This window comes from Ctenopharyngodon idella, chromosome 7 (assembly GCF_019924925.1).
Source record: "Ctenopharyngodon idella isolate HZGC_01 chromosome 7, HZGC01, whole genome shotgun sequence".
NCBI classification, from domain to species: Eukaryota; Metazoa; Chordata; class Actinopteri; order Cypriniformes; family Xenocyprididae; genus Ctenopharyngodon; species Ctenopharyngodon idella.
Genome location: NC_067226.1, coordinates 29,225,692 through 29,231,691, shown reverse-complemented (window position 1 = coordinate 29,231,691; position 6,000 = coordinate 29,225,692). Strand labels below are relative to the sequence as shown.

General features: G+C 37.2%; 1 protein-coding gene across 1 annotated transcript in view; it reads left to right on the top strand.

The window, feature by feature from the left end:
* The first annotated feature begins 457 nt into the window (after nt 1–457).
* The window catches only part of kcnj10a (potassium inwardly rectifying channel subfamily J member 10a), a 29,132-nt gene continuing 23,589 nt past the window's right edge, over nt 458–6,000 (top strand). The window contains exon 1 of the mRNA XM_051900814.1: nt 458–1,020. The gene's annotated coding sequence lies outside the window, so the exon portion shown is untranslated. The remainder of the gene's footprint in view (nt 1,021–6,000) is intronic.

The following is a 6,000-nucleotide window of genomic DNA, read 5'->3' as shown; positions in this document are numbered from 1 at the left end:
TTAGTTCTAGTCTAATAAATATTGTTACATTATAGGCAAATACAAGTTGGCTAGTACTCGAATCATAATTAGTAATTCTTTCTCTGTCCCATTCAGCGCCTCGTTTAAAAAGGTTTGCACCTGTTTTCTGCTCGAAGTTCCTATTCATGCAGACATGGATCGACTTCAAAGTCTTTGAAAGTCGCAAATTCCGCTTGTATAAAGAAATGAAGAGGAAAAAATCGCCACAGAACTAATTCAACATCCGAGGTCGTATGTATAAATAATGAATGTGTCATCCGAACAATAGCAACATACAGTTTCTTCATTTCGACATATTTAAATCAAACAGAAAAGTTTACAAAGGCTGAACAGCGGAGGAGCTCAACAAGGGCTCTATTTACAGACGGAGACACGGGGGGCGGGAGGAGGAGCGGAGGGCCACTGAATTAATGAATTAAATAGTGCTGAGAAGCTGAAAGTACGTATTTTCATCAACAATGAAAGGCAGGACTGAGACGAGAGGAGAAAGTTTTCAGATAGAGCTGCTAACAAAACTTATTGAGCAGTTCCACTTAAGACAAGACAAGAGATAGAAAGAGAGAGAGAGAGAGAGAGAGAGAGAGAGAGAGAGATAAAGAGGAGGGCATTACATAATAAATCGGTAACATTCGCCCGGGACCAGCACTGACTGACACTTAACTTATTATTAGGGTCGAACCGATTATATACGCTATATTTTTTTAGCTTGACCGATTGCATAATATTTTAGGTGTATAGTATATTTTTGAAGTCGTATTAATTGTTTCAGATTTGTTTATTTGAATGATTATCATGTAGAATTATGAGACCTCCGCAGCTTGTCACTTTCCTGGCGCGGATGATGTTGACAAAGTTTTCAGGAACGCGCTTATCTTCATTCTGAACGCTTTCACAACTTTCGCCTCAAATTATCCTCTGATGTTTCCTGAAATTGGAAAACTGCAGTAAACTGTTGCCAATCACTAATAGAGAGCTCTGCGTTCAAGTCCTCAGTAAAAGGTAAGTGCTGAAGTAAAACTTTAAAATCCATGCTGAAGTCACTTGTGAGGCCTAGCGGTTGTGTGCTGAGATTGTGTTCATCTAAGAGCTTTACGAAGTTATAAGCATGCCATTTATTTGAAATATGTGAATCCAACAACAATTCTCATCCTCAAATAAGGCAAATGTAGAAGATTCTTGCAAGGTATAGACAACTCCATATGAGATAGCAGAAACAGGTGCATCTCAACAAGATGCTTTATGATTGTTCATGTAAAAACATCATTGATAATATTGGTACATTGCAAATAATAATCAGGTTGAAAATGTACAGAGAGATACTGAGTTGTTTAGCCTGCCGACTGATTGCTCAAATGTCATATTACATGTTTAATTTGTCATTTAATTTGCTAAAATGATTTCTCTGGGCATTTTCTCTTTATATTAACAACTGTTAGTCAATATTAGAGTTCCACATTTTAATGCAAAATATGTAAACAATGTGTTTTCCTTAATTTTATTTTTATGAAACATTTGACTGAAATTGAACCTGCAAATGCTGTTTTTGTTTGTTTGTTTGTTTGCAAGGCATTGGTTTTGGTCTTGCCGAATGCATTTGTCCGCAATGAAACAAAACTTTAGACATTTAAATATTGTGGTCTTTTATTAGAGAAGTAGATTGATTTTGTGTGTTTAAAGCTTCTAAGGTCAGTTTACAGTCGCAGTTCGCTCAGTGAAATCTGTTTTCATGTATGAGCTGTAGAGAAATAACATTTACTGATGCAGAGATATAAAAGAGGAGGCATATCTGCCACTATCAAATAATTTCATAGACTTTGACTGAAACACAACATTGCGTGGGTCTTTTCTCTCTTTTTTTTTTTTGTTCCTTTCAACTGATCTGATATGCTCCCCATGGCTCTTTCTGGCACACATCAGACCTGGCAACGTTTTTGGATTTCCTCTGTGGACTTTTTCCCTGCTTTTTATCCTCATTCATTTCAACCTGGTTGTTTTGGAGATTTAAACAAGTGCATTCAGACTGCATACAGAGATAACTGTGCAATAGATTAAGTAGAGGTCGTGGAAATGTTGATCTGTTAAGTGACTCGATTTGTTCGCAGAGTGATTTCCAGAACACTTTGTACCGGATCAAAGACGTCAAGTACATTTGACTGTGACTGTGAGAATTGCATTGGATCTGGTGAGGAAAGTAAAAGTTTGCACAGCCACAGAATACTGATGAGAGAGTTTTAATATCAGTCAGTTTTCAGTCTGTCCATCTCTCGATGTCATTCCTTCCTTTCTCTCTCTCTCTCTGTCTCACTTTCTCCCTCTCTCTCACACACACATGCAGTGTTGTATTTTTCAATGGTGGCTTTTGTCTCTTTCATCTCATCTCCAAACAAAAGGATTCTTGTGTATACAGGACAGGGAGTGAGAAAGAAAGAGATTGAGGGAGGAGAGGAAGAGTGACAAAAAAAGACGAAGACAGTTTGTAAACTGTGCAGTGAAACTCTCGCCACAACATGGCTTCTTCAAGTGTGTATTTTGACGCTCTCTGTGAAGCCATGACATCGCGCATCAGTGCATATTTGAGTATAATACGAGTCAAAAGTCTGGACACACCTCCTTTTGCACTTTGTAGAACAATAATAAAGTCATAAAATAACAAATTGAAATGTGTAAATGATGACAGAATTCTTGTGTTTTTGTAAACTGTCGCTCTAAGTAGTACTGAAGGAGTTTGCATGTATTCCGGACACTTTATATTCATAGTAAAATATTCATGCGTAGGCAAAATGTACACGCATTTATGCATTTCAAGCATTTAGATCAAAAGGTCTTTGAGAGCATGAGAAACATACATTCAGTCAAGTGCGTGTCAGCACTCGTCTGCTGTATGTACTGTATTTGTGTGCACGCATGTGGGCGCGTACTAGCCGGAGTTCAAAGGTCAGCTGTGTGTACACTCTGCTTATAACACGTGTCTTGGCGAAGAACCGCCTCCTCCATCTCAGCCAGCGTTAGTATTCAGAGCACAGAGATCCAGACAGATACCTATTCATTCTCTCAGTGTGAGTCCAGAGAGAGAGAGAGGTCAGAGAGGGGAGAGCGTATCAGATCGCCCTGGTACTCATTCATTTCATTTATTTATTTTATTTGGTGCGGAAGGCAGAAGCTGAGTGAGACTAAACTACCACTTAGACATTTAAACAAGAACACCGAGAGGGAGAGCAGAGAGTGAGATTGAACATAGTGAATGAATGGAAAGTGAGTCCTTGTGTAACCTCCTTGTGTAAGATATCACCGCTGTCCGTATAGATTATTTTAGAGATTACTCTTTCATCATTACAGGAGACTGTATGGAGTTTTTAGTTATGTTTTTGTTTGAGTATTAACTTTGTATTTGCTGTTAGTCCTCAAATTCACAGATGAAGCACAAATTATTCCATTGTTTGACATCCAGTTAGAGTATAGAGCAAATGAATGTGTATATAGGAGCTCAGATCATTGATCTCATAAGCATTTAATGAACTAAATACGTTTAAATGGTTTTCACAATACACATTTTTTCAAAGCAGCATTACAGAAAATCATGATGTTAATGTTTAAGATAGCTTCATGCCTTATAGTCGCATTTAGCAGATTAGAGCTGGGCAATAATATAGTTTACATTTTGCAATGATACAAGCAATCAAGCTGATATTTGCTATATAGTATATATTGCTTTACATGAGGTTACTGTGAATCAATGCATGCAGATAAAGTTGGACATACTTTATATCCAACTTTCATATTGAGATTTCAATTGATTGCAGACTAGGAAGTGAAACACTAGAGAAGACTGGTGTCTTTTTTTCTTTTTAACTCAATGTGTTTGAATCAGCTGTTTTTTTTTTTTTAATGGATGTATGAAGTTCACACAGTTGTCCTTTATCAATACTGATTGGCTTCATTTTCAGCATCAATTGTTCTGCCATTTTTAAGCATTTCAAACCTAACAAACATTTTTCCTTTTTTGTGAAATGTGCTTTAAAAGCATGTTTTTTTTTTTTGGTAAAATGTTGATATTTTGCTATCTAATGTAATGAAAATAAGACAGTTGATGGTTGATTAAAAGCTAATAAATAATAAAAAATGTAAAATTAAAATACATAATTTTGAAATAAAAATGGCTTCAGATGGCTTCAAAATTAAAGAGGACCTATTATGCCCTTTTACACTTACTAAAAAAGATGAAATATTTTATTTCTTACCTGCATGTCATGTGACAATTAATTGACATCAGAGAACCGTGAAGATGCAAATGTGTTGTTAAATTATTTAAATATTAATCTAAAATCTCATAAGTATTTAAAGAAGTCAAAAAGGTTTCTTGTTTTATAGAATTGCTTAAAGGATTAGTTCACTTCAGAATTAAAATTTACTCACCCCCATGTCATCCAAGATGTTTAGCCTATGTCTTTATTTAATCAAAAAGAAATGAAGGTTATTGAGGAAAACATTCCAGGATTTTTCTCCATATAGTGGACTTCAACAGTTACCAGCAGGTTGAAGATCCAAATTGCAGTTTCAGTGCAGCTTAAAGAGCTCTACACGATCCCAGACGAGGAATAAGGGTCTTATCTAGAGAAACGATTGGTCAATTTCTAAAAAAAAATAAAAATGTATATACTTTTTAACCTTAAATGCTCATCTTGCACTAGCTCTGCAATGTGCCACGCATTACGTAATCACGTTGGAAAGGTCACGTGTGACGTAGGCAGAAGTATGGCGGTAGGGTGAAAAACTCCATCTCATTTTCTCCTCCAACTTCAAAATAGTCCGACATCATTGTTTTACCTTTTTTGTAAAGGGCATTTGACTTAGTCTTTGCACATTTGCTTTGTAGACACTGGATCGGTACTTCCACCTACGTCACGCGTGACCTTTCCAACGTGATTATGTCATGCGTGGCGCATCGCAGAGCTAGTGCAAGACAAGCATTTGTGGTTAAAAAAAAAGATATACATTTTTTTTTTTTTTAGAAAATTACCAATCGTTTCACTAGATAAGACCCTTATTCCTTTGCTAGGATTGTGTAGAGCCCTTTGAAGCTGCACTGAAACTACAATTCGGACCTTCAACCCGTTGAACCCCACTGAAGTCCACTATATGGAGAAAAATCCTAGAGAAATCCTCAAAGACCTTAATTTCTTTTCGACTGAAGAAAGAAAGACATAAACATCTTGGATGACATTGGGGTGAGTAAATTATCTGGAAATTTTATTTCTGAAGTGAACTAATCCTTTAAGTGTCCAAATACTTTTGAGGTCACCGCAGATGTATTTCTAAAGAATTAGGGAAAAGAAAATGTTTGTGGTTAGTTACTCCCATGACTCCAGACTGTATTGGTTCTTGAATAGTGTATGACAGTATTGTGAAGCTTTATTCCAGGGAAAATTGAGATTAACAACATATATAATGTGTGGCTTGCATACACAAAACGTTTGAGCTAAAGCCGTAGAAAAAGTGAGTGAACCGGTAACTGGAAAAACTATCCAAGCAGCATCTACCTTGAAACAAAGTTTATAAAAGTGAAAGGTTGGGAAACGTCATCCTCAGTGTAACAGAGGAATGCATGGAATATGGAAAACATTGTGGTGTTCTTTTCATCTCCTGATTCCTTCCTGCGGTTTTGTGTTTTTGGATGTTGAATAAGTCACCCTTTTCACCGCTCACCCGGGCCAACCGAGCACGACATGTGAGTTGGTCAGCGTTGACGACTAGCCTTTAAATGAGAAAGGGCAGCTGCTTCCACTGTGTGAATGAGGGGCATTTAATGTGCTTGGGCAGCTGCAGAGTTTGAATGTAGATTCAAGAAAGAGTAACGGACCACCAGGGTCGGCCCCCCAAACCCGGCCCTGTACCCCTTCCTGGCATACATAAACCTCAGGAGAGAAGGATGCGCTCACGTGTCCATGATAAAGATCGCTGAGAAACCTACTTTGCCCGTTT